This window comes from Agelaius tricolor, unplaced genomic scaffold (genome assembly GCF_023055355.1).
Source record: "Agelaius tricolor isolate 1412-34295 unplaced genomic scaffold, bAgeTri1.0.p SCAF_1, whole genome shotgun sequence".
Taxonomy (NCBI): Eukaryota; Metazoa; Chordata; class Aves; order Passeriformes; family Icteridae; genus Agelaius; species Agelaius tricolor.
In genome coordinates this window covers 940,403-967,535 of record NW_027269261.1, presented here as the reverse complement: position 1 = coordinate 967,535, position 27,133 = coordinate 940,403, and the positions used below count along the sequence as shown (strand labels likewise).

The 27,133-nt window shown below is 43.2% G+C and overlaps 1 protein-coding gene across 10 annotated transcripts in view; it reads left to right on the top strand.

The window, feature by feature from the left end:
- Positions 1-27,133, top strand: part of PLCB4 (phospholipase C beta 4) — a 178,212-nt gene that overhangs the window by 46,761 nt on the left and 104,318 nt on the right. For 7 of the 10 annotated variants that reach the window (XM_071439500.1, XM_071439323.1, XM_071439408.1 and 4 more), the window contains one exon: positions 19,474-19,541. The exons of the other annotated variants lie outside the window; for them this stretch is intronic. The gene's annotated coding sequence lies outside the window, so the exon portion shown is untranslated. The remainder of the gene's footprint in view (positions 1-19,473; positions 19,542-27,133) is intronic. 10 annotated transcript variants of the gene reach the window in all.

The window sequence follows — 27,133 nt, the reverse complement described above, 5'->3', positions numbered from 1 at the left end:
ATAGAGACAGCATCAATGGGGAAGGATGGAGCAAGAAAGACCTTTGAGCATTCAAGTGTCATTTTAAGAAATGTTGCTACTTAAAACTTCTGCTCGTGGTTGTATAAAGAGTTCCTCCTGTTGGAGGTTGAATGATGTCAAAGGCTTTATCTGTGTTTTGGCATGTGGTATCACACAGCAGCTGAGGCTCTTTGGGCTGTGGGATTGTTCCAAGTGCAGAGGGAGCACATGTTGCAGCAGGAATTTCAGCTCTGGCGTGTGTTTCCTCTGGAGGTGATGAGGATGTCATGTTGCGTCCGGAAGGCAATCTGGAATGCTGCCCTCATTGAATTTCTCTGCAAGTCCCGGTGAATGAAATCATCTGCTCTCTGTCAAAGCATCCGAGGGGAAGGAAGAAAGATTTTCTTGAGTAACAAAGTGCTGTGTAGTAAACTCATTGACAAAATCATTGTTTGGCTTTGTACTTGTTTTAAAAGCTTTCCTAAAAACCAGATCTCTGAAATAGTCAGCAGTAGCCTAAAGTATATTAAAGTATACTTCTGTGTAAAACTCTTCTAACTTAACTGAGTTTGCTGACAGCTCTTAGTCTAGTGCATTCATGAAACCAAAATAGCATCACTCCTGAGAATTTCACTGAGTGAGATAAGCCAATAGGACCTGGTGTTTTGCTTTTTTGGGGAAATAAAACATTTGACAGATTTCCTTAAGCATTTGCCTTTGGTTGTTAGGAAACAACGTGAGGACTAGTGAAGCTGGTGGTTTCTGGTTTAGTGTAATTTATAGCATTTTGTATTACTTTTATGCACATCCATTTTTGGAGAGTGTCTCAGTAGGGTGGACTGGAAAACAGCTGTGGTGATAGACTTGAGGAAACCTTTCACATGGATGGAAGGATGCAGCGTTTGAGGTGCTGAGCAGATAGGCACAAGAAGCAGAGGCCTCACCCAGAAATGTGTGAAACTACAGTTCAGCACAACTCCGTTTCCTTTCAGAGAAGAAGGTGGAGTGATAATATCAGTCTGATGATGACAGCTCAAAAACTGAATCACTGAAGAGATTGGGGGTCAGGCAAAATTTAATGTAATCAAATGCATGTTTTTCTTAAAAATCTCAGTTTTGAGTGGAAAAATTTAAACCAGCCCAATTAATAATCTGTGTCAAAGTTAGAAAAGATTGAGCAAGGAAGCTATGCAAAGAGAAAGTGAATTTAGCTCAGTTAGTGCTGGCTGCTGTTTTTCAGCAATTTATTAACTTTTGAAGGTAGTGTGATCAATATTGTTGTTTTGAGGAGTGAAGAGTGAAAAAGATGTGGCAGAGAATGAAAGTGCATTGGAGTGTGTAAGAACAAAATGCCAGTGGGGTGACATGGACACACAATAAGAGATCCAGGACTTTGCTGGAAGTTGTGACAGCTTGCTGGTAGAAACAGGGATGTATCCTGGACTGCTTGCTCTGCCATGCCAAGTGAAGACAGGAAGAGTTTGGCAGGGCATTTCCCATGTGCTTGGAAGTGCAAGGGAAGGCTCATACTCACCCATGCCTTGTCCCTGTTGTGATGCTTCTCCTGTCAGGTGAGCCCTCCCCTCTGCTGGGCAGGGTGCAGAGCTGGGAGCAGTGGGAGCTCTGTGCCTGGGCCCCGTGCTCTGGAGTGGCTCTGCTGCACACTGCTGTGCTCCAGTGAATCGTTCCCTCTCTCTGAGATGACAGCTGGCTTTACAGAGCAGGTCTGCTATTGCACACCAGAGGTGAGGGAGTGAGCAGCTCTGCTGCTGGGATCCTCATGGTCCTGGCTGTGCCTGTTGCTTACCCATGCTGATTTTGGAAACTGGCTGTTCCACCCTTCCACTCTGCGTGTGCATCACCTGACTCCTGAACAGGTCATGTCTCCCCTGCTCTCTTTAACTTTCGGTTTTGCACCATGTTCCCATAGCTACACGTTCTTTATCCTCCCCACCCTCCATGAGCTCCACCCTGAGGTACCCCCTTCTCTTTGTGCTCCCTGCCTCCTTCACCTCCCCACACACGCCTTTTCCTGTGCACCCTAGGTGCTTTTACCCTCCACTTCCAGATTTCCTGCTCCACAGGCATGCACTGCCACAGCCCTAGCAGAGAGCCTGGCTCCTGCCCCTGGCTGGCACAGTGCCTGCAGCAGGGGAGCCCGGGTGGCTGCAGAGGGCTGAGCTGCCAGCTTCCATTTTCACATCAGGCTGTAGCACCAGCAGCAGCTCTAGACCTTGGCCTATGTGTAGGATGTCACAGGGGGCAGGATGGGCTTTGTGATTCCCTGTTAGTTTTGTGTATGGAAAAGTCAGGAACAGCCTTCACTGACAATTATCAAAGGAGGATTACCTACCAGATTTTACCAAAGCTTTGTTTGTTAATGATGGAAATTGCCTTTTCTGAACCTGTCTTAAATGAGCACCGCAAGTAGCAGATTGCAAACTGGTTTAAATCCTTTCTCTTCATCTTTTTTTCTTTTTATTTCTTCTCTCGAATGAGCAGGTTTGCTTTTCATGAAGGGATAAAATTCTTGAAGTGTTTCAAGTCATTGATGCAAGGACTATCATTTTGGCCAGACACAGGGGATAGCCAACACTTTGCTCCCCCCACAGCTGCTGCTGAATACTCGAGGCACACTAGGAGTCCTTGTGGTGTTACACACACAGTTCATGCTCTGTAGGAGTTAACTGCTTGTACTGATTCCTTACACAAGATAATTTACCTAAGACTGGCTTTTGCTTGATTGCCTGTTAAAAAAATTTGTTCCTTAAAAAAATTAATACTCCTTTTTTTTTCCTTGCTACTATATGAGAATAAACCCCAAGCATTGTTTTTTTTTGTGTTCCTGCTGAAATGGCTTGGCACCAGAATTATAATACTTCTATATCTTGGGCTTTAGAAGTTGAGATGTGAGATTTGTCAGAATTTCTTAATTCTTGGCTCTTCCCTCATAAGTAATTGGTGAGATTTTGGGAAGCTTCCTGGTGCCTGGTCAAACGAGTCCCATATTTTCTGGACCATCACATATCTAACAGTTCTCACTACAGACAATCAAATTATTGAATGGTGTTGCAATCATTTTAACAGTTGAGTCACGTAGTTGCTGGAATTTCACAATAGGTATTTAGTTCTCAGCCCATTAACAGGCAATGCCTGGAAATGAAACCAGCCTTCCCTTTTTTGTTGTGTAGAATACTTTTAGAAAAGAGTATATTTAAACCTTTTTGCTTTTTAGTTTAAATGTTAACTTGAATATGCTATGAAAGGTGAATAGAATTATCTCTTGCTATTTTGCCTTCTAAGGCCAGTGGCATCTTTGTGCTTTTGCACTTCACTGCTAGAATTTGTTCTTATTAAAGAAAATGAGTATCATCAGTATATTAGGAATGGTGATAACTTGCCTGTGACAGAAGGAGTAACCTGAGCACAGACAAGCCACTGGATTTGCAGCCTAACATGGCCCAGGGTGTGCATAATTCTTTGAGAGATACAAGTCCAATGTACAACTTGAATTGGAAATGAAGACCTGAGACAAAATCCTCTTATTGCAGTGATGAAGTGAAACCATGAAGCTTGAAATCCCCTGTAAAAACAACAACAAAGCTCCCAAGCCTCCAAACTCTTCCCTTATCTCAGGTTCTGTTTTGCCAGTTCAGTTTTCTCTTGGACTCTTCCATGGTTACAGAGCAGGAGCAGAAGTTCTTCTCAAGGTGTTGCTTTTCCAGCTGTTACTGACACTCTGTTCTGCTAAAATGTGTGTGTCAAGTTTGTGAAAGATGAGTTGTTAGTTAACATGGGGCTTCCTGGTTTTTCCCATTAGTGAAGGGTAGTATATTCGGATCTCTTTATATGGAAATGAATCCATGTTCTATTTACAGCCATCTACTAAAGACTCATGAAGACAAAATTGGGTTCTGAGTAGCCAGAAAGATTTAATTAAAAGACATGATATAAAATTAATGCAGCCCATCTTCAGCTTCCTTGCAATCTGAATAGCTGTAAACAAGGGGGCTCTGACTGGCTGTGCCAGTGGGCTCAGGGTATTTGTGTTCTGTATGTTTTCCAAGCACTGAGTGAGTTTTGAATTATGTGTCCAGATAGTCTCATGAGAGCTGTTCCCATGCCTGAGGGCTAGAAGACTGGAATTCTTTTTTTCCCTCCAATTTGCAGCGTCCTTTGGGGCCAACACACACTCACATATTCAATTGTGGTTGTTTTTCAGTGGTGCTTATCTCTGAGCACAACAGTAAATGGAGACATCCCTAACTAATTTCAAGGGAAGTATAATCTGGACTGCAGTTATTTTGGGGGGCTGGCAGTGGCCCTTTCTCTGTAGTAGCAGAGAGATGGTGGTGTCACAACTGCAGATTTCTTGGTCTGTGAAAGTACTGGGGTGACCTCGGTTTTATTTGGTTCAGTTTGGAGCCAGGGCTTGGCTTTCTCCTCAGGGTTTTCATCTCAACGGGGCCTGTGTGAGAAACATTTTAACTCAGCTTTTATTATGTGCCAAAGGGGCTGCTTCAGCCTTTTATCAGTAGAAGCACTGCACATCAGGCTTATTGAAGGCCTGTATTGAAAGTTTGTTTTCATTCAAGGTTTGTATTTCTTTTTTTCTGGTAGTGCTGACTACGCCCACATTTACACCTTTCAAATACTATTTGCAAGGCTGGTTGTTTGGGTTTTCTAAATCTTAAAGCTTTTATGCTTTGCTAACTTTTAAAAACTGTGTGTCATTCTGTTTGACAACTCTTTAGTCTCTGCATGTCACCAAGTACTGTTTGAGCAGTAAATGATGGTTCCAAATGTAAGAGCTTCAAATTAATGACTAGTGTGGAGCAGCAGAATGATACCTAAAATGAATAAAAATGTATCTTGTATTGTCAAGGAGTGATTAAAGAAGTAGCTGAAATTATGACCAAATGTGAAAGGAGGTGGAATCATTTCTTAGTGGTCTGTTCCCTGCTCAGAAATTGAACTTGTCTCAGCCTAATGAGTGAGGGGTATCCTGGGTACCCTGGTTTCAGCAGCATGCCTCACTGACAGGGGTTACTCCCCGTTTGTTTGGGTTTAGGTAAAGGTTAAAGCCGGCTGAGTACAATCTGACAGTGGGAAGCTGATTTTCAGCCCCCCCTCAGCTCCAGGGCCGAGCTGTCAGTCAGGATCCCTGGTGAATATCAGCATTTCAGGAGAGGCTCCATCCCAGCTGTGCTGTCACCAGAGCCTGCTCTTGGTGAGCACAAGGGTTTTGTGCTGTGTGTGCTCATCACCCCTGAAAAGGGGAGGTTTTGGGGTGTCTGAGTGGATCTGATTCTGCTTGTGGGCACACAGTGATTGCACAGTGTGTATTCATCTGCTGTCCTGTTGGACACATGAATACAAGTTTGTGTATAAAGCTGAATATGTTTTAGCTGGCAATTTAAAAAATCAGTCATGTTTGGCCTTATTTCTGGTGGTTTTTTATGAGATAGAGCTTTTCTTTTGCAACTTAGTCGTCTTCTCACCTCACTTTTGTACTGCAGCTATCATGAATCCATTCAGATTGAATTGCTGCCTTCATTTTAGGCAAATGAAAGCATATTCAATGTTTATGATTTGTTGAAGCAGACAATTGGCAGAGGGAGATTGAAGTTTTGGGTGTAAGTTACAGGAAGTTGGCAAGCAAAATGCTCCAGTGCAGAACCCAAAGCTGCAGTAGAGGTAAATAAATATTCACAGAAAAATGTAAATCAATTGTTCTTGTACTCTTCCATTACATCAGTAGAGATTTAATCAGCTTCAGGTGAGATTTTATCCATGATAGCTTTATAGTAGTGGTTTAAGTAATCAGGCAGGGCTGAAAATGAGATTTGAAACCTTTGATACTATAGGATATTCCAGCCTTCCAGGCACAACATTTAATTATAGCAGCCAGAGTTTGCTTTGGCTTTAATGAGCAGTTGTGTCTGTGTGGAGCAGTTGGGTTTGAAGAAGAGCGATTCCCACAACTGCCCCCAGCTGGAAGAGCACCTTCCTTGGGGAAAGCTCTTGAGCCTGAGTGGCTGCTGTGCCGTGTGTGAGTGCAGATCCTCTGTCAGGGACAGGAGTGAGTGTTGGGGTGGTGCTGAGCTGTGGCCTGGGTGGGAGCCCCTCTGCTGCTGCCTGCCCACTGCCCTTCAGCACCAGGGCGCTTGGGTGACCCTTGGCAAACCACATCAGCTCTCTGTGCCTTGTCTTCTGTGCAAGGAGACTCTGCCTTCCTCACAGTCGTGTTTTGAGACCTAATTAAGATTTTCCATGTGCTTCCAGAACCTCAGATGAAAGGCGTGCACAGAAAGCATTATAATTAACAGGAGCTTATCAGCTGAGCTTTTCAGAATTAATTCTCATAAATATGAAACTAAATGTTTTGTAAGAAGCTTTTCTGTACGTTCCATCCCTAAAAAGCATCATTTGTGGATATGATATTTTAAGATTAGTAAAAAGAAATGTTTATTTTCTTGTACTGGGATATTCTTCTGAGTGCTCTCATGCCTTATTGTGTTAGGGATCTTGAGATTTGGGAATGTGTGCATTGCTCCAGGATATATCCACATAAGGAGAAAAATTGATTAGACTGTGTTTGCAGATAATTTGAAAACAATGCTACGTTTACAGCAGAAGTGGGAAACTATTTTCTATTTCTCAAAGACAAAAGAAACCTCAACAAGTTAAAAATTAATCAACTTTCTGCTGCTTCCTGTGGATTTTCTTTTTCTCCATTTGGCATATTCAAGTACTGCTGCTGCCAGAGGGAGAGGTGGAGCTGCTGGTGACTTTTAAGGCCATTTTGCTCCATCTCTGTGGTAAACACAGGGGGTGACTGGACCTGCATGATGGAAGCTGTGGCTGGTGCTGCATTGGGGTCTGCTGCCAGTACTGGGTGGTTGCAGCAAAAAACAAAGCAAGGAACAGGAATGCTGGGTGCAGTCCCACTCACAGTGCACGCAGATGAGCACTGAGTGTTTGTGCATGCTTGTCCTTACTTTTAACAGCAGCACAAGGCCCAGTTCATGCCCTAGGCAAACAGAATTTTATAGATTTGGCCCATTATGTGATGACTGGGATTAGGATTATTTACTGTCCAGAATTTAAACCGTATTAATTTTGCTTCCAGAATGGATCTGATCTGCAAGTGTTTTCAGGGAGCAATAGAATCATGTTCAGTGATCTGGGTGGTCTGCTGGGCAGGGCTGGTTTGTGTTTGTCTATAAAATCTGTCACCAGGCGTTCTTCCACAGTAGTCTGTTGTCTGGTAGGAAATGTATGTCAAGCAGAATTAATATTATTATTCCTTGTGGCTTGTCTCTGCTTTTAAGGATAACTGGAGAAGAGTCAGTGTGGTGGGGCACTGAGGCCATTTGTCACAATGCTTTTATTGTCCTGCTCAGCTGCAGTGCAACATTCATTTAGTGCTCTCGGAGCGTGGCATTTCCGCTCGCAATGCAGCACCAGGGAATTCTGATTTCATTTCCTAGAAGATTTTGGCAAAATTAGAAGGCAAGTAACTTATCTTTGTCATATTTTGGCTGGATGTTTTCTTCTTCTGTTTTCTATTTTTTTTTCCCCTTGGATCAGCAAAATGGAAACAACTGCAGAGGCAGTGGATAATTTGGTTTCTAGGTTAGGTGGCGTTCAGGAGCAACAGGCAGTGACGATCCAGTGTCACGATGATGTTGGGAGGATGCAGTCACAGGTATTTACTCATACTATGCTGTGATTTATGGCAGTAGTTATCACTTGTTTATCTGTCTTGAATGTAGCACTTTGCTTGCAGATTTTAGGCATGGCTTAGCCTGTCTTAAGTGCAGAGACTCTGCCTGGTTAAAGCACAACTGGCTTGCTTAAAAATGAGCGCAGAGATGTAGAGAGGGTTAGTGTGGTAGAATGGCAGGTGCTTGCAGTCATTTCCCAGGTGTGCAGCCAGGGCCAGCAGCATGCCAGGAGGGTGGGTGCCATGGATGAGCAATGCCCTCTGTGTCCAAGGCTCATTCCCAGGCAGAGCAGGGGCTGGCTCTGGATGCACAGCTGGAGTTCTTGGTGAGAGCTCGAGGTGCTGCAGGCTGGAAGGGTGAGATCTCTGGGAGGCCAGGAGCAATGGATATCTCCCCTTCCTCTCTGCTCAGGACAAAGCCCTCTGGCTCCATGACCCTCTGGTGCCCAGCAGCCCAGGTGATCAGCTGTGTCCTCAGCAGGAGGAGCTGCTATCCCAGGAAGGGAGAGAGAGAGAGAGAGAGAGAGCAGCACCATCAGAGCCTGCCCTTGGTGTGGGTGATCGTGTCCATCCCACAGGAGCTGGGTTTGGAGTGCCTCAACACTGAGTGAACACACCAGCAAACCTTTACTTAGCCAAGCACTAATTGATATCATTAATGTACAGATACAGCTGTGTCCTCAGCAGGAGGAGCTGCTTTCCCAGGAAGGGAGAGAGAGCAGCACCATCAGAGCCTGCCCTTGCTGTGGGTGATGGTGTCCATCCTGCAGGAGCTGGGCTTGGAGTGCCTCAACACTGAGTGAACACACCAGCAAACCTTTACTTAGCCAAGCACTAATTGATATCATTAATGGTTCAATACAGTGCTTTGTGCAGCTCAAGGCTTGTTTGGGTAAGAAATATTCTTTCAAATTTGGTTTCTGTAGGTTTTGGTAGTTAGGAGTCGACTCTCACCTGAATTCAAAGTGCGTTGATTCTGATTTTGCCAGTTAATATTGGAACATGTTTATTTATTTTACTGGCTAATGCAATTGAACCAGTGCAAGCCCAAGGGTGAAAGCAGCCATCTTAGTAAACATTGATTTATCTGCTCTACAACAGGATATGTTCTTTGTATCTCAATGATGCAAAACTGATACAGCTAAGGTAAATCAATCTTCCACTGCAGGTCAGGCCTCAAGGTGGAAAAAACTATAATATTTGAGAAATGAAAGCAGCAAAAAGATATTTACCTTCTTTGAAGAAGTATTTTAACATTTACGACACTTCCCTTGTTATCAGACTCTTTTTGCATCCTTCAGAATATCTAAGGTATCTCAAAGGGTATAAGGTTGTTTCCAGCACTCCTGGTCTAGCATCAATGAGCTGAAATTGAAACAGCAGAAAAGAAAACTCCTAGTGAAATACAGGTTTTTACCTTCACAGTGGTTAACATTATTTTTAAGGTCTCCTTTCTGCATTCAGTCACTTAGGACCTATCAGCACATCCTTTATGAGCACTTTCGCTATGTGAAGCTGCACTCTTGGTCACTTTTATTTTTGTTATTTATTTGTCTGATTTATTTTTAACTGGAAAACATTTATGGGAGTGACAGTGGAATTTTCTTCCACTCACACAGTAGCATGCAGGCACAGCACAAGACACTGGAAAAAAATTTAATAAAATCATAAAAATCAGCCAGCAGCTGGATAGATTGAAGCTATAATGATGGGACTGTTATTGTTTTATTTGAAATGCATCAGATTCTAAGTCAGTGATATCCTCCTGAATTAACAGCCTTTCTAGTTAAGGGAGAAGGGTTAAATCATGATCTTGGTTCGTTGACTTAGAGGCTGCCTGCATGATTTATGTTAAATTATGGTTAATACAGCTGGGGCACGAGTGAGACATTTTCCTTTGGAAACATAAATGAAATAAACCCTTCACCAGTCGAGTCGTGTTCATCAGTTATGAACCATTTGTTTATTCAGTTCTGTTTTGTAGCACTGCAAATAAGATGGGTACACATACACAAATAAAGGCAAAACTAGCCTAACATACAGAGATTCATATAAAGCACTGTTCTAATTCAGAAGTGCACTTGGAGGATGTCTTACGTGTCAGATAATAGCTTGCATTATCTTTTTAATTGATTATGCATGTAACAGGTTCTGACTTTTTGGCAGAGGGTTTGTTGGCTTTCTTTGCCACAGACTTATGCCACAGCCTGTTACAGTGTAGAAAATTGGAATACTGAAGGATTTAAGAGGCTTGTTTTCTGTAAATTCTTACTCTTCACTGCTGAAAAAAAAGGCACATAAAACTGCACAGACTCTCAGAAATGCTGTCCAATCAATGTAATGAAATTATACCTTTTTTTTTTAATTTACCCTATAGAGTTAAATGAATCATAGAGTGGCCTGGGTGGGAAGGGACCTTAAAGATTCCCACCCCCTCTGCCATGGACAGGGAACCTTCCACTAGACCAACTTGATCAGAGCTCAATCCAACCTGGTCTTAAACTCTTCCAGGGATGGGGCAGCCCCAGCTTCCCTGGGCTACTTGTTCCAGTGGCTCACAGTGCTCTTAAAATGAGCAGAGTGGTCCAAATACCTACAGAAAAGTTATGAGGTGTTGAAGAACCTTTTAATAAACGCCAAGAACAGAAACTTTACATCCAAAGCACGTAGCTGTGACAGAATCTGGTAAAGCATCCCCTCTTCAAAATTCCTTGTTCAAAATTTCCTGGAAGCCAACCCCAGAGATTTGTGTGACTGGGGAGAGGTATCCCTCTAGGAGTGGGGAGCTCCTGTGTGGGGAACCTGCACTGTAAATGGCCATTTATGTGCGTGGTGTAGGGAAGGCAATCCCATGGAGTCTGTAAATCCAGACAGGCTCCACTGTGCAGCCAGGGAAAGCTCTGGGATTAAATCTGCTCTGTGCTAATCACATTGGCCATTCTCAGCTGCCTAGGTGAGGTCTGGTGCTGGCCAGGAAGCCCTGGATGTCTGGTGTGGGATTCTCAGGTCCAGTCCTGGGGGCAGTTCCCTTTTCTCCTCTTTCAAAGCATCTTTCCCCAGGGTAGGAGGGAGAGTTGTGCTCGCTGCCTCTTTGCAGGTGGATCAGTATGCTCAGATGCTTTAGCCAGAAAGCTCTGTCTTTAAAGTGTCAAAAATCCATTCTTCTTATAATTTCCTGTCACTCCTATTTCCAGACTTCATCAAGTCAATCATTTTGATAACCTGACATCAGCCAGATGCACTACTGGGGAAAATTTATACATAGGAATGTTCCTGGGTTTGTGTGGCAAAGTAACTTATGAGACTTTCATGCCTTTTAATTGTATGGGTTTTTTTAAAATAAAAATGGTCTTTTGTAGAGAATTGACAAAAACTGAGCTGGAGTTTATAGCAGACAAATTTAGGAAATATGGTGAACCAGAAAGCTTCTAGACAATTTTCTGGTTCTTTCAACAGTCAGGCTGTGTTTCACATCACAGTTTACATTACAGATAATGTTAAATAGCATATGGTTGCATTCTTTGGATTAAATCCTAGTTCTTCCTAAGTTAGTGATAGAATTCACATCAATTTCAAAATCATACTCATTGCCTGATGCATAAGGACTATTCTTCCAAAAAATTGGTAATCTTGGGAGAAATCTCAGCCTGGAAAAAGCAGGAATGCAAGTTGTTACTGGAGTCTTGGGGAGTCTGGGGGAAAGCAGAGAGTGAACAAGTATTGACTGTTTCCTGTTCAGCATGGCCACGAGAAGCTCAGAGCTCAGTCCTAAAAAGCTGCAGCTCAGCTGTGGTTTTTAAGCTCTCACCATCCATCTGTTGCAGACAGTGACAAATATGAATTCAGTGCTTTCTTGTGCTGTATTCTTCATTTTTGGCATACATAGGAGAGCAGAGAGAGGTTTGGATGGCTTGGAGCAAGCAAACTGATGCAACTGGCTTTGTGATGCTCTGGAAGCACAGCAGAGCAGAGCTGGGAATTCTCTCATGTGCTCTCCCTGAGCTCATTCCAGCAGCTCTGATCAGGGCCCAGGGCAGGCCAGATGCAATCACTTGCATTCCACCTGCCTGCACTGCAGCACACTTTGGACTGGGTCTGATATGTGGGAGTGAGTGATAAGATCACCATGAATAGTCCCTCTGTTCAGTAATGATCATGGGGAATTCTAAGAATGTCTGAAGAGACCCATCTTTCTTGTGGAAGGAATTTATTCATAGCTCTAGGAGATTTGGGTTTCAAGGAGGTTATAAAGTGCCCATGCACACTATTGCCTGTATTTTTATAAGTAAAATAAAACCCCAAATTGTTGCTGTCGAGCTGTTTCAAGTGGAGAATTTTTTTTCATCAGAATGATAGCAAATTTACTTTGAAAAGTATACAATTTTTCCTTACAACTTCCTTACAGTTTTTCCATGGCAAGCCTCACTGAAGTGAGCACAATCACAGGATTAAATATGTGCAAGGTGAAAAGATCAAGATTTCTGTATTGGGGTGCAACTTTACACCACCTCCAAGTGGTCTTGCTAGAAGTCCTCAGTGAAATTCTTGTATAAGGCTTTGTTTTGAGAACACACTGAACTGACAACATAATTTCAATGCAGGATGCTCTGGAATGATCCTTTTTTATTTTTCTTTTTCCAGTGTCTGTTAGAAAGAAATAGTTGACAACCTACCCTTTTTAAAAATTATTATTATAAACTTCACAGAAAATCACTGTAAAAAAGAATTATCCATGAAGTTTTATGTGACATTTTATTAGAAAGCATTACAAAATGATATATTACAAAATATGATATATTACCAAATAACCTGATGGGTTGGCATACAATTTGAGTGAGACTTAATTATGCACTGAAATTGAGTAGAAGATTTAGGTGGTGCATTAAAATCTTTGCCAAAACTGTCCTATTAAATGAAATCCAAATCTCAACTGTTTACTCATATAGTCCAACCACTTGGATGAAGGTATGTGCTTGTCTCTGCAAGTTTGAATATTTCCTTTATACATTATTCCTCTTTGTTTATTTAATATTATTATCTACTCCATCTCTAAATACATCAAACTGAACATGTCATCATAGTTTTGGAATATTGTAGCATTATTTTTGGAAATACTTAACTCGATACTTTTAAGATTGGAATTTCTTTTCTTCAGTCCTGTGTTAAATGTCTGTATATGTTTTTATTCAGCTCTAACCAGGATCACTTGACCATGGTGAGATCATGAATATTTGTGTGTGTTCATGAACTTTTCTCTGGATAAAAAGTTTCCAGTGCTGAAATCATTACCATTCAAATGATGTGAAAATATTCAAAGCTCATCTATCATGTATGAGCTCCAACAGGAATGCTTTTTAAAATGGGAAACAGCAGTAAGTTTAGTGAGCTCCATGAGTCCTGTGTTGCTACAGATGCATTTGGGACCAAGAGAGTTAAAAAAATATAAATAGGACAGCACTACGTGCCTGTACATGCACAAGTGTGGATTCTCCTAGCACTGCTGACCCTTCAGCACTGGGCCAGCAACAAACATCAAGTTGACTTCAATAAATCATCACCCAAGTGGTTTTAAAGGACAAAAATGAACACATGCAACCCTCCAAAATCCTTTATTGTGCTTCAAATCCATTGTAATGAGAGTCACTCTGTTCTTATTTTCATTTATATCAGTGGTGGGAAAGGATATAGAGGAGAAAATCTGTTTTGATCAGAGTTTTATGAAGAAAAAGGAAATTAGAGACACTAAATGTAAAATATGCTACTTATTTTATTGAGAATATTATTTTGCCTTGACTTTATTATGTTGTCACAACCTTTTTATACTGTCAAACTGTCCCCAGCAAAAAAACTTCACTGATTTTTCTATTGCCATGCTGGGGCCACCATTGTCAGGTTTCAGGTTTAATCCTTAAGAACACAAGATGGAAGTTTTTGCAGTCATCACCTGGTATTTCTCCTTGTTATTTCTTCTTTGCCATCCTTCACAGAACTGTGCTGCTCAGAGCGTGCAGCCCTCACCAAGGATCAATCAATTTCTCTCTCCTCTTTCTGTCCCATTTTCCCTGCTTGCAGACTGGCTGGGGTTTAGCAGTTGGCTTCTGCTCCATGTATTTATTCCCCACCTTTGGAGCTCACAGCTGGGTCCCTGTGTGTGTTGCTTTTTCCCAGTTTCCCAGCTCTGGGAGGGAGATCCCTGAGCCCTGCTGTGCTTGGCAGCCATGGGGAAGGGCTGGCGCCTCCTGAGTGTGGAGAAGGCAGGCACAGGCCACTTTCAGTCCCCTCTTTGGGCTGGTTGTTTTGCTGCAGTGATTGCAGTGCTCCTGCTCTGCACTGGAAGGTTTTTATCCCTCCTGAGTTCCAGGGAAGGAGCCAGGGATGCCTCAGAAGCAAACAGGGGGTGCTACCAGTGTGCATGAGGCAGTTACTGCTGTGACCAAAGCATTTTCTTATGTTTTTCCCCCTGTTCCTGCCACAGCCTGTTTTGCAGAAAGTTTTTGTTTGTTTTCTGTAGCAACCACGGGCTTCTGTTAGAGCATTCTGCACGTCTTTGCAGCTGGGGTATATATTGATTTTTTTTTTTTTTCCCTTCATGAAATGGCTTTGTGGGTTTGGAAATCTTCCTTTAATATTCCAGCTTGAACAGAGGAAATAATATCAAAGATTGAGTGATGTGGAAAAGAGGAGTGATGTGTAACTCTGTCATTTCAACACACAATCAAAATCTTACCAGATACAGAATCTCAAAATTTGGAATACCCTCTTCCCCACATCATTTGGACATGGCTTTTACTGGTCCCCTTACAGCCCTCTGGACAGCAATGTTCCTCACAAAAGCAGCTTGAAATCACAGCCTTTACATCCCTTAAAGCATTAATCCCTTGTTCCTACACATCAAATGTCAGCTGCTTGTTAGCATGGTGCAATTAAAGCACACATAAGGCAGCAGTGGAGACAAAGACAAATTGCATGAAATAGAAATAGAAGTGTGAGGATGCAGGTCCCTGCTGTATTGCTCTGCGTATGTATACTCTGTATGGAGTTTTTGTAGCTTTCTAAGTTTGCTATTCCCTCAGCTGTGCTCATGTTTCTGCTTGTCAATCCAAACCTTAACCCTCACCACTGAACCCATAAAAAAAGATGGAAAGAGGCAGGCTTTGGTTGGGTTTTTTTCCCTGTTAAAATAAAATAAAGACATTGTAAAATGTGTTTGCCACTGGGAAATTGCAGTGGTCAGCTTAAATTGTAGTCCCTGTGTAATTTCTGCATTCCTTGTGTGAGCCGTGTAGATGGTTTGAAGGCCCTAATGCCGGTGTTTGCTCTTGGATGGACAAACCCCCCACTTCCCCTACTCTTTTGCTGTGGGATTTTTAGGAATGTCTCTAAGAACATGTCTTCTTCCTGCTGCCAGAATCAGGACAAATTGATCCACGTGATTTGGCCAGAGGCACTACCAAGACAACTCTCCAAGAAAAGAACCACAGTACTGCTCTTCCCTCTCCCTGTTTGCTGTATCCCCAGGTGAATGCTGGCCTTCTTATTTATCTTCCAAATGGTCTAGCAGTCCTTGTATTAAGGCAGAAACGACTGCTCTGCCTGGTTTGCTACTGCAGAGCTTCCAGTCACAAATACTATTTTGCTACAGCAAGAATAAAACATTTCAGCTTTTAGCATACTGTACAGCTGACTACCCATGCTGGGCACCTGAGATATTCTGTATTCTTGGCTTTGGCAGTAGCTAGATCTGAATCCTGCTCCATTATATTTTTATTGTGTTCTCTTATAGCAATTGAGTGTTTGAGTTTTTAGAACAAACAGAAAATGTTTGCTGTCCCCTCCCTGGGGGTGCCTTTTCCTGGCAGGGCAGTGCGGTGCCATGCAGGTGGCAGTGCCATGCAGGTGGCAGCTGTGTGTGCAGAGCCCCTTGGTGGTTGTGTCCCTCTGCTGCCCAGGCCCCAGGTCACTGCACAGAGCAGGGGCTGTGCTGGGGCAGGACATCTCAGGGGCAGCTCTGCCTCTGCTCATGGTGGGTCTTCAGCTTGGTTCAGCTTTGGGTCAGAGGTGGACAGGTAGAATCAAAGCAGGGCTGTGTGGGTGTTGTCCCTGGTACTGCAGTGGTGAGAGGGGGTTTGTTCTGTGCCCAGCAGGGCAGGCTCAGCTGGGACTGGGGATGGGTCTTGTGCTGCCTCATCCCCTCTCCTGCTCAGCTGCCACACTGGCTGACACTGGTAGTTTGGCTCTTTTTTCCCTAGTTTGGTTTTTTCCCCCGTCATCAACATGATTGTTGGTGCCATTTGTGGCTTTGCTGTGATGCTGATTTGAAAAAGATAATCTGTAAAATTGTTTTAAATAGCAATAAGTATTAAATAACAAAGTAATAATATGTAAAATTGTTTTAAATAACAAATAACATATAGCTAGATGTTATAGCAACAGCTCTTCCATGATGTAGTTTTGATCTAGCTATATGTTACTATCAAGTAGCAACTAATTAGCATATATCTTAATAGTCTGAAGGGCCCCAGAACCATTCTGTGGTTTCCACTGTGTCTGGAAATTAGTTGAGTCCTGGCATCAGCAGGTTTCAGTGTGGTGATTTATAAATTACACAACATGGTTTAAAGCTCAGCTTCACAAAACTGAGAGAAATGGATTGCCTGATGTGCAGCAGGCCAGCTGTGTGTCTGTACACTCATTTCTGTGGCTGCAAACTGAAACTCACCCTGGGCTTCCAGCCTGTTATTGTTGATAAAATTAATCCTATACTTCCATGTATTATCCTGTAAGTATGCACAAGATTCCCATCTGACCATCCATTTGATAGCTTAAGGAGGCCCTGGACTCCAGTTAGCACCATGTGACGGAGTTAGGCCTCAGTGCCACCTCTTGTGAATTGTTAGTAAATGTTGCCAATCAGCTGCTTAGATATAAAATATTCCTTTTATTTTCCCCCTTTTTCCCCCTAAGTCAAGAAGCAAGACTGGTAAAAGCAGATGGTATCTTTTATCAGGCTGACTGCTGAGACCAGCCATTAAACTTTTGGACATAGGCTCTTTTCCAGGTCTCTGAAAAATAGCTCTGATAATGTAACTTATCGTGTGTGTGGTCTTGCTCCAGAAAGATTTGCAGCGTTGCGTTGGAGCTTCCAGTTCTTTCCTTGTAAAAAGGTGACTGGAGATGACTTGTGAAGTTGTGGGAGGGAAAAAGAATTAAAGTTTATATGAAATGTCCCTTTTGTTGCTTGTTCTCACAGGAATGTGACTGGGATCTTTCTTCAGTGAGCAAGGCTAGAAGCTATTCCATTTTTGTGCCTTAATTTCATAAAAGGCTGCACTTGCTTCTTCAGAGGATGTTCACAGAAGAATGAGGTGTCCAAGCCTGTCCTAGAGCAGTTCTTAGATCCCTGACAGATGAAGCTGTTCTGATGCTTGACAGGCTCACTGCATGTTGCCTAATGCAGGCATCCTTTTTGTGCAGGACCAGAGTTTGGTTTTTTCCTGTTTACAGAAAAGTTTCAAGTCAAATTCATAGTTCCACCTGGAGTTACTAGAGTTGTCCAGCTTTGTTTGGAATGTGGATATGAGGTAGGGCTTGTGTTGATGAAGTCCTTTTACAGAGTTCCTTATGGCAATGAGTGATGCCAGTTGTCTCTGCAGATCTTTTTATACATCACTAGTGTTCCTTAGCCCTTATCTCACAGAGATCAACAGGCTTCTGATAACTAATTCTATTTTAAAAAAATAGCTCAGAAAACAGTATGCAGTTTTTGTCTGTGCTTCTGTTAAAAAAAGGCAGGTGGTGTTAGAATGTAAAGCAGAATGCAAAGTGTGGGGAATGGGAGTAACCCCTGGATGAGATTGTTAGATCAGCTTGGGTTTGCCTGTGCCTAGTGCTTGGCTGGCCTTGGCAGATGGCTGGCAGGGAGCTGGCAGGGATTTCACCTGTGCCAGTGTGGGCAGTGCTGTCTTAGCTAAGGGCAGGGAAAAGAGTGACGAGGTGGTGCAGCTCCTTCTGCTGCCAGGGTATGGCTGTCATACTCCTCCAGACTCAGCTCTGGTGGGTGAAGAAAGGCTCTTATGCCTTCATTTTCAGAATTGCTATTTGAATTAGCCCTTTGAAGGTTATTTTTTTCCTCTTATCTCACAGCTCCATCTACTGTTGGTGCACTTGGTGATATTTAATCTCCAGTTTTCTCCTAAACACACACAGCAAACAGCTGTTTTCACCTTTTGTGCACTCTTGGACTTCAGTACCCTCTTTGTCCTCCTTGGTCTCCCCCAAACTTCTCTGCTGCTTTCCTCTTGTCTGTGATTTGCTGTGAGTGCTGTGAGCATCCCCAACACCGAGTGACAATCTTCTTCGTTACTCAGCTCTCTTTGGGTTGCAGGCTGAAGACTGCTGTGTGAGGGGATTGCAAGGCAGATGGGGAACATCTGCTGGAAAAGTCTTCTTATCTGTGCACAGATCTAATTATGTTCTTCTGACTGTAGCAAACTTGCCTTGTTAATTACAGTCTTACTTCACCAAGTTGAAATAGTTTCATGGGTTTTAGCCTCTGTCTCTCCTGGCTCCTTGTACATCAAACATCAGCTTTCCTTTTGTACTTCAGGGCTCTACACCGTGATTCCTGCTGCCCTTGCTCCTGTTTCTCTTGCTAATAAGTAACATACTCTCACCCCTGACCAGTCCAGGGCCCAACTCTTTGTTCATTTTTCCCATTCTCCACTCAAGACCTTTATACTCTTTTTGTGGCCTCTTGCAGCAAAAGATGGCACCTGATGAGCTGCCTCGTTATCCTTCTTCAGTGCCTCATGTAGAGTCCATTTTCTATAAGCAAGTGCAGAAAGTGTTCCCTCAGTGCTTTCAGGAAGCCCACAGTTCAGCAGTGTGTATCTCTGGCAGCAGCTCCCATGACCTCTTGGGGATGTGGAATCTCTGGCAGCAGCTCCCATGAGCTCTTTGGGATGTGGAATCTCTGGCAGCAGCTCCCATGAGCTCTTTGGGATGTGGAATCTCTGGCAGCAGCTCCCATGAGCTCTTTGGGATGTGGAATCTCTGGCAGCAGTTCCCATGAGCTCTCTTTGGGGTATGGAATGACTTTGGCTGTGTTTTGGTACAATGCCAGGCAGAGCGGCCTGGCACTGGTACTCACATGTCCATGCTAAACATCTGAGCCTGCAGCAGGGTGCAGCCTGGTCCCAGGGCAGGTGGGATGTTTAGAAACCTTAGGAATGGATGTGCAGGGGCATCACTGGCCTTGTGTTTTGTAGCTGTCATGCTGTATTCCTGGGATAGCACTCCCTTGCTACTGGAGCTTGTCTGTTACTCATCCTGGAGTGAAGTCTTCCCAAGTTTATGTTGCTCGTCTAAGGAAGACACGAAACACAATTAAAATCAGCTAGCATTTATTCTGGGAAGAGATAAATGTGGCAGCACTGTTCAGCTGCTCCTTTGTGATGATTATTAATCATTCAGGATGCTTTATGAATGTTAAAAGCTGTCCTGGCGTGCTGCAGTGGGGAATGGGATGCTTCATCCAGAGCTTCCAGCACTCCCAGCCACAGCCCATCCTTCTGTGTGCAGAGCATTTCCCAGGAAGGATTTAGCAGGGCAGAACCAAATCTGTTCTGCAGTGTTTGTCAGGATGCTGCACTTCTGTGGGCCGTGGGAGGGGTGTTTTTGCAGTAGTGAGATCTAGCAGATGACACCAGGTCTCAGACTGACCATCTTGTTTTGTTGCTTCACAGAAGGAAGAGCTTCCCAGCACAGCAGTCCAATTAGACCACTGATTATCTGCCCAGCCCAGAACGCCTATGTAAGTTACTCACTCCTAAACTAGAAATCACAGCTGAGTGGCATTTGCAAATGTGCTGCTGATGGAGCCTGTCCCTCTCTCAATGCATCACTTTGAACTCTCAGTCCACTGTTGTGACCAACTGTGTGCACACACATGTATATGGGGATATCACTTCATATATGATCCTGTACTTAGTATGCTGAAAGCTTTCAGGAGTATCAAAGAGACTTCAGCATGTAGTTTGTAGGGCTCATGTGTTTCACAGCAGTATTGGGTTGCAGTGATTTATAATGTCAGCCTAGCACCGTTTGCGCTGCTTTCTGTGGAAATGTCAGGCTGTGAACCCCATCAGGAGCCAGTTTTGTCCTTCAGAACAAAGGGAAAGACACAATTTTTGTACTGTGGTGTAGTCACTGCTGGAGTATCCTGTCTGATGCAGAGACAGGAACAACTTGCTGATGTTGGAGGGGAGGTCAGGGAGTGCCACTGAAGTCCTTGTTACCTGATCCGATGGCTTAAGACAGCCAGGACCAAAAAGAAACACCTTTATAACTGATGTGAAAGCTTGGGGAACAGTGGGGAGTACGGGTTGTTGCTGCTGGGAAACTGGTGTTTGGGGAATTTGGAGATAGGGGCATTACTCCAGAATCAGAGCCTGCTCAGGGAACAGTCAGGGGTGGTGGTATATAAATGACCAGCTTGTGAGGAGGAACTCTGGGGGTAGCATTTACAAACTGCTTCTGTACAGCAAGGCTGCCTAGGCAGCTCTAGGACTTCCCAAAGTGCACCTTAGCAAAGCCTTTTGGACTTGGCTAGCTCTGGTTTGGTCCATGCCAGCCTCAGGAATTGTCATGGCAAAGCCAGGCCCACAAAAAGATCAGCAAAATGCTCCATCTAGTCCTTGTTCTTACTAAATGGGAGACTTCTTCATGACTGAATTCTGAACTCTGTTGCCATGGATGAGTGTCACACAGCACTGGCAACTGATGAAACTGCTGCAAAGCCTTCAGGCTCATAACAAATACTGGAGTCAGTGGCCCACACTTAGAAGTACTTGTTTTTCATTTTCCAGAAAATCCAATTTTTCAAGCCCAGTGTAAAGGAACTATTCCCATAAACAACTCCTGGTACAGTTCTGGATGTCTTGCTCCTTAATGGCTCTCTGTGTATTGTGGGTCTCTAATCTGCTGAATTCTCCTGGGAAATGAGGGTGAGGTTCAGTGATGAGCTGTGACAATCGCTGCTGAGTGCCCAGTCTGCCTAAAAGCTGTCATCTCCTGGGCCAGTGTCACCAGGGGCTCTGGATGACCCCAGGGAGTCTCAGAGGACAGCTGAGAATGTTTCAGTCTTTTTCTCTGCAGTCTGTGCTATCCAGAAAATTCTTCACATAGAAAGCAGTGAGGGAGGAGGGAGTACTGCCTTGTACAGGGGTTACCTGGAGTTGTCTTTGTCACCCATCAGATGGGTTTAGCTCCAGGCCAGACAACTCCCACTGTCTCATCTCACATCCTCAGCTCCATATTCTCCATGGATATACCAGATATATATAGATATACTTAGAGATATTGCTGTGTCTTGGCTTGTCATTCAAGTGGCACTGATTATCCCTAAACTGAATCTGTTTGTTGCTAGTTATAACCAGGGATTAGAATACTTGAAAAATATTACTGTTTTCCTGAAAATAAAGCTAGTTCTGGGCAGAACTTACTAATGCAAACTTGAGAAATTGTGGGTGGATTTTGTATTCCCAAAGGGTGAAATAGTTGACAATAGCATGGCAACTGACAAACAGCAATACAAGTAATTTCTGGCATTCATATGAGGCCAAGGAGAATATATGCTGCTCAGAAACCAAGTGGATAATGAAGCATTTGGCTATGACAGAACAATAATATCCAGGCTGTCCTGGAGTTCACAAAGCATTTGCAGTGTTACAGAGCTGCCGTGGTGGTTTGGTGCTCATGGATGCTTGTGTGTGTGTGTGTGTATCCTAAAAGAAAATGAGTCTCCAGTTATTGAAGCTTCAAAATGCCAAAAATTATTAGCTTGTGTTTGGACTTAGTTTTAAGGTGTTCTTTAAGAAGTATAGATAAACATGAATTTTAAACCAATCCAGACTTCAGCACTGGAGCTCACTGTTTGACCTGTAACAAGATTCTGTGACCCATCAAGGCTCATCTTCATCAGCTGCATTTGCTTTCTGTAGTTAAACCTTGTGATGGCCTTGCTGACTTTCCATATTTTATATATGGCTTGGAAGCTTGTTTGATCCTCTCTTAGAGTCCAGTTTTTCTCACAGCAGTCCTGAAAGTAAAAGCTGCTCTTGAGGTTGTGGGGGGATAGAATGTAAGGAAACAAAGATAGTGCAGAAGGTAATCTCACAGCTGAGGAGTTGGAGCTGTACCAATCCCCAAAGAGCAGGAACGGGCCTGCCCTTAACAGGCCACAGCTGTGCCCAATATGAAGAAGAGTGCTACAAAAGAGTGGGTTAGCTGGCTGAGGAGAGGGCTGGGGGTTTTGGCTGTGCTGTGAGGAAGGAGGAGTCAGTGCTGTGAGGAGATGCCCATGAGAAATCACCAAGAAGGTATGGAACTTTGCAATGAGATGACAACAGAGGTCCTTGAAATAACAGGTTTTGGAGAACTTTGTTATTTTAATTAATGTGCACAAGGTTGCACAGTGGATGAGATTGTTTAGCACAGGAACTTGCTGGAAATACTGGGAATGAGAGCTCATATTCAAAAAGCAATTCCTAAAAAATTTGGGCTTCATTTAAAACATTTCAGCTGCTGCTGTGTCTGGTGCTTTTTGTATAATAAAATGACACAGTGACTTTACAGCAATTAATAAACTCCTTGTTTTGATACTTGCTGGAGCTTCAGTGGGAGCTGCTTTGCAACGTCAGGCTGATCGTACAGCCTGAGCTTTTGCTTCTCAAGGATAATATGTCACCTTTGTCAGATGTTGCCTCTTTTGGTCCTCAGTCTGTTCCATAAATGCTTGGAAGTTCAGCTGTCTTTTGTGGATTTCTTTATTTCTTTCCTTTTTGTCCCTGCTGCTTCTATTTGTTAGAGTTAATTGTTCTAAGACCAGAGGAGACACTTTATTGTGGAGAAGATGAATAACAGAAGCAACCAGGACATCCTGTCTTCTACAAAACCTTGAGGACCCCCTTTGTGAAACCTAACAGTTAAAAAAAAAGAAATTACTTGCCTTTTCATTTTGTTCTTCAAGTATTTTATACCTTGATGTTCTCTGCTACAGGCAGTGTTTTGTATTCTGTTTTCTGAGCTGGTGAAGTCTGAATGTTTCATAAAAACCTCTTTGGGAGAAAGAACCAAGCAATTTCCCCTTCATGCAAGCAGCAGGATTATTAGGGCTTCATAACTTGCTCTCAGAGGCAGGAGCCAGAGAAAAGGAAGGTGAGCCAGACTTTCAGAATTGGGGAGAAAAATCTCCCACAAGCAGCAATTTATTGCTTTAGCTCTAAGCTAATTTACTGAGTCATTCTTGTGTGGTTTAAAGGTTTTGTGTTCTCATGTTGCACTGTGATTCCATAGTTCTGAGGCCATCATAAAAGTGGAGACCTGGAAGGAAATGCACAGAGACAGGCGTGGGCAGCAATCCTGCTGTCTCTCCTTGGACTCCCCTGCCTGGCTTCCAGGGGTGGAATTTTAGTCAGGGTTAGCACATTAGATTAGCTATCTGTCAGCTTGGTTTCCTGTTATTTAGAGCTTGTTCTTATGAATTTAACATAATTGATGATACAATGAAACCACACCAAGAAAAGCATTAAACACCAAAATGCTGCTTATGGCTCCAAGCTCCTGAGAAGCAAACTGCAGAAGAATATTCTGACAACAGTGTAGTTACACGCTTGGTCTGGTCAGGTCTGGTCCCCTGGGCTCACCTCGTGGCTGCCATTGCTGGAAGAGTCTTTGACTGCTTCTTCAAGAGTTAAAACCCACTGTTTGTTGCTTGCCCTCCTTCTGAGGCAGTAATCCTGACTGCAGGTGCTGTTCCATTGTCAGCCAGTGAGAGCAGGCACAGCACACACCAGGCTACAAGGGGCTCACAGGGGGGCTAAAGATGTCAAGCATTGGCTTCCCCTCTTGTTGTATCAGACAGGCTCTGCTTGTTGGCATGCTGGGCTCTCTCCCTGTAATAAACAGTGAGCACAAGCACAGGGAGTGTGTTTTGTTCCCCACAGGGAGGGACAGGTGAGAGCCTGCTGTGCCACGTGCCTGTTAGGCTGGCACCTCTCAGGCTTTGGGTTCAGGTGGGTTTGAGGTCAGTCATCAACCCTCTCTTTCCCAGCACTTCAGTAACCAGGATGCCACCTTGGTGAAAGCTTCTTAAACTCGCACAGCTGCCTTGTTAATCCTGCCTGGTGCTTGGAGAAGGGTCCAAATCAGTGTTGACTTTGAGCACATCAGATAGTGCCTGAAGGGCCCAGACCAGGGGTATTTCTATCCCCCTAGGAACTGATGGGGACTTCTCTGCACTGTAGACCTCTGGAGTTTCACTTAGCAGCTTACTCATTAACAAATGAACTCCTAAATTCAGTGTAGATGGTATCAGTAATTCCTCAGCCAGTTCTGCCTAGCACACATCTGTATGCTGCTGAGGTAAAACAAGAAATCAAACAAAAACCCCAGACTCAACAGTGTACCTGGGTGATATTTGCCATCAGCAGTGTTACTGAAGCTGGTGAGACTGTCAGCAACCCCATGCTAAGAAATTTCTGTTCTACCATATGACAGCAGTAGCCAAAATAACCCAGCCATACAGAGAACCCCAGGACTTTATTAGCTTTGAAAGTGGACAAATACACAATAAAAGAATAAAAGAAGGTTTCTGCCAGAATACAGATAAACTGTGATCATAGAATGACATGCAAGAGTTAAAGTTGGGAAGATCAGACCTGAGGAATTGAAGATTTTTTTTTTCCTTTTCTTCTCTTTTATTTTTCTGGAAATATCTTAAATTCTTGAAGCTGTAGGTGGAGGCAACTCTTTTCAATACTGTTGAAAATTAATAAATACAAATCTTCATGTACTATTTTAATTCCCCCCCACATTGTTTTCTTTTGCTTCTTTATTTCTTGTATCTCAGAAAAATTTATACAGCAATTTGCTAATTAGCTCTAGAAATTCATAGCAATGACCAAATTATATTCAATAATGCCAGTTTTAATGCAGTGTGACACAACTGTGCAAGTCTCAAATTCCCTATTTCCAGATTACTTTCTTAGTTTTGGTCTATGAGAAGCCAGATTATTTGTATGTCTGTGTAACATATTCTGCATTTGCAGACAGCCAGGCAGCATGTTTTCCTTGTAGAACCAATTTGTGCACAGGGCTTCTTGCCAAGCAAACAGCTTTCCTGACATTTAGTGAATCTCTGAGTTCAACTCAGCACAAAACTTGTTTGCAGAGGACCTGTTAGCTGGGTAGAACATCTCTGAGCAACTTTCCTGACCCTGTGCTGGGGACAATAATCACAGAGAGTGGCTTGCTGGTGTGGAGAAGGAGAAAGAAAAACCCAACATGACCCATCTGGTTGCACTCCACTTGAAACAGACATTTAAAATAGACCCTTTTTCTCAAAAGAAAATTTTAATCAATACCTTCAGAAAAATCTCTTGGCTTTGCCCTGCTCCCTTCTTGTAAGGGATAATGCTGTGCAGAGATCTGGAGGTATTTTAGGAGCCTGCTCTCCTAGCTTTAATCATCTTGTAAAATTCCATATAGACACATCATTTGGGGGTTTTTTCAAGTCTATATCTTACTCTAGAAGTAGGTAATCTTTGAATCTCTGTATCTCAGCCTCAGCTGGAAAAATAGTTCACTTTATGTATGTTCTGATTGTTAGGAATGAAAGCTCTATTTCAGAGTGGCTGCAGGAATTGTAACTCTTCAGCTGTGCTGGTAAGAACGTACAGCCGAAAAAATGAGATATAAGATCTTCTGCTGGACTACTTTTGAGTTGATCTGGGATGACAGAACCTATTTCAGGCCAACAGTTATTTAAGGTTTCCATGGAGACTCATGATATCACAGGAGCAACATCTGAGTGCAGTTTGCCAGAAAACAAGGCTGTAATGTTGTAGTTTGCATTTTTGTAAACTCACAGAGCAGCAAAGCCCATTTTCTCAATGGGCTGCAGTTTGCTTGTGATTTGTGCTGAGTGTGAGCTGAAGCCCTGCTTCCAGTGTGGTGTCAGGGCTGCCTCATGCACAGCCTGCTGCAGCTCCTGCTGCTGTCCTCACCTGCATATTGTAGGCTTTCTTGTGCTGCTTTATTAAACCCTGGCATTTTCTGTCTGCTCTCAATGGCTTTAAGGGTCATGCCCAGGTTTGCTTGTGAGGGTATTTGCAGTGGATGAGTACTAAAACTGGAATAAGTTACAGCTCTGCTGAGTTTTCTGAAATGCAGGAGCTGCCACAAAGGACTGTAGGGGGAAGACAGTGGAGAAGTGGCAAAGCAGGAAAATACAGAAGGTTAACAGAGGCATAATTTAAAGCTAAAATTTGACCCCTAGGAGTTTGAAAATTGTTACCATTACTTGCAGTTTTATAGAGACTAAAACTCCACTCCACTGCAGAGAGATTGCTGCCCAAGGACCTGAATGTGTTAATAATGAAGGCATTGTGTGTTTGCACAGGGCTTTTGCAGTGCTAGGGGTTAGGAGACCCAAAGGTGCCTGGATACTGTGTGGGGGGATAGAATGTAAGAAAATAAAGATAGTGTAGAAAGTAATCTCACCCCTAAGGAGTTGCAGCTGGGCCAATTATCAAAGATTAGGAACAGGCCTGACTTTAACAGGCCACAGGTGTAACCAGTGAGCAGAAGAGTGCTATAAACCAGTGGGGTGGGTGGGTGAGGAGGGAACTAAAGTCAGTTGGGTGCTTTGTGAAGAGGAAAGAGTCAGTGCTCTGAGGAGCTGCCCATGAGAAACACCAGGAAGGTATGGAACTCTTGTGATAAGGAGACAGCAGCATGGAACCCCTGCAATGAGATGACAACAGGATACCACTGAAATTCCATAGCTTTTCAGCAATTCCTGACTGGGAAGCAGGCTCTGCAAGCACTGCTGCTTCCCTGTCACTACCTGGTGCGTGTTTTAGTTCCACAACTGTGGTTTTGCTGTTCCTTGTTTAAGGGATCCTTACAAAGATGTTTGCCAAAATAAAAGTCAAGAAGCAGTACTTGAATTTGGTAGAGTGTGGGGGAATAAAGACTTTTTCAAAGTAAGGTAAATGGAGGGAAAAAGTTTTAACATTTTTATGCATAAGTTGAATTCAGTTTTATGACTAAAGCTCTTGTTGCCTCTGTAGAAGCAGCTGCCTGTAGAAAGGAGCTCATGTTTATTGATGAACAGAATAAGAGTAATGATGGTAAACAATGTCAAGTCTCTGCATCCCCTGGCTTTGTCAGGAGATTATTAAGCAGAAACAGTCTTTTCTGGAGCATCTACTGTGCTTCAGTCAGCAGACTTGGCTCTTGTTTCTTAACTGTAATTGTAACAGAAACAGCTTTTGTATAGAGGGGAGTGCCAGACTATGGAAACTCGCTTTTCTGACTTGCACAAGTTATCAGAATGTACTC